General features: G+C 47.8%; 1 pseudogene; it reads left to right on the plus strand.

Annotated features, from left to right (window-relative positions):
* The first annotated feature begins 758 nt into the window (after nt 1-758).
* LOC148647671 (U2 spliceosomal RNA) lies at nt 759-913 on the plus strand (annotated as a pseudogene).
* The last annotated feature ends 471 nt before the right edge of the window (nt 914-1384 follow it).

Consider the following 1384-nt stretch of genomic DNA (forward strand, 5'->3'; position numbering starts at 1 on the left):
ACTATAGACATGTAGTGTCCTGGGTCCGGAAACATCTAGTGGCAGAGGATGTGCTGACTCTGAGAAACCACAGGGCACTGTACAGAGCTATAATGAGACAAGGAGAGGACAGAATTGTCGGGAACGTGGCTGCCGAGACCTGGAGGAGGGTTCAACCCAAAGGTTTGCGGCCAGACATGATGGATCTGAACTGGCAGCTGGTTTGGAAGAGACTTCCCGTGCGAGACGTTTTGCACAGGCATAACTATCTAGACAAACTGAATGTCCGCGAGCAGACTGACGGTCTATTGAGACAATTGAGCATGTTTTTTGGTTTTGTGCTTTTGCCCAACAAGTGTGGAATAAATGTGCACCTTTATTGAAATCCATAGAGGCTGGGTTTAAGACAAATCTGGCTACTATAATGTTTGGGGTTAGAGGACGTGTGAGAATGAAAGGGATGGTTTTTGTAATATGGTTTTTTATGAGTTGTGTTAAATTGCATTTGTGGGCCGCTAGGAATGCTTTGGTCAAAAAAGGGGTGTCATGGAGTGTGGGTGGGGTTTACAACAAAATAGTGGGGGACATTAAGTGTATGGTGGCGGTAGATAAAGAAAAGTTGCGGTATCGTGCTGTAAAAGAAAAGTGGAAATCTTTAGCGGATATTTAGAAAAGGAATGGTTGATCGACACCCAGTGTTTATTTGTTTTTAAGTATCTTTTTTTTTGTTTGTTTTTCGGGTGTGTTTTTTGAAAATGACAGTATAATTGTGATTTAGTTTTCCTTTGCTATTTTTGATAATAAAAAACAAACAAAAAAAATCTGACCACATATTAAACGGATTTTTGGAACAGGGAGCTGGATCAGGAGCTTGTTCTGTCCTCTCCATGCATTGGCCCGGTATTACAGCGCCTCCGGGAGTGGTGCACCACCTTCTCTCAGCGGTGAAAAGACCGACGTAGCTAGCGAGCAAGCAAGCGAGGTGGACTGGAGCTCCTTCTTCTCGGGTTTCGTCTCTCATCCATCTGCGTGTCTCTTTGCTCTCTCTCTCTCCCCCTCCCTGTCTCCGTCTCCGTTCCCGTGCTCCCTCTGTGCACTTTCCCGCGTCTCGTCACTCTCGGCAAGCAGGCCGCCCCCCTTTTCAGCTCCCGTGCGTTTTCCCTACAAAAAACTTAGGTTTTTCCTTTTTCCAGGGAGGTGTGTGTGTGTGTCCGTGTGTGTGTCCGTCCCCATCCTTGCAGGCTTTTCGAACGCCGGGCGTTTTCCCTCCAAAAAACTTAGTATATCCACCTTTGCTTTCTTTTTTTTCAGCAGGCAGGCGTGTATGCGTGCGCGCGCGTGTCCCCGTCCCTCCCTCCCGAGAGAGAGCTGCCCCTTGCCTCTGCCGGTAGGTGCTGGCGCTCGG

Source organism: Lepisosteus platostomus, chromosome 15, assembly GCF_059453375.1.
Source record: "Lepisosteus platostomus isolate fLepPlt1 chromosome 15, fLepPlt1.hap1, whole genome shotgun sequence".
NCBI classification, from domain to species: Eukaryota; Metazoa; Chordata; class Actinopteri; order Semionotiformes; family Lepisosteidae; genus Lepisosteus; species Lepisosteus platostomus.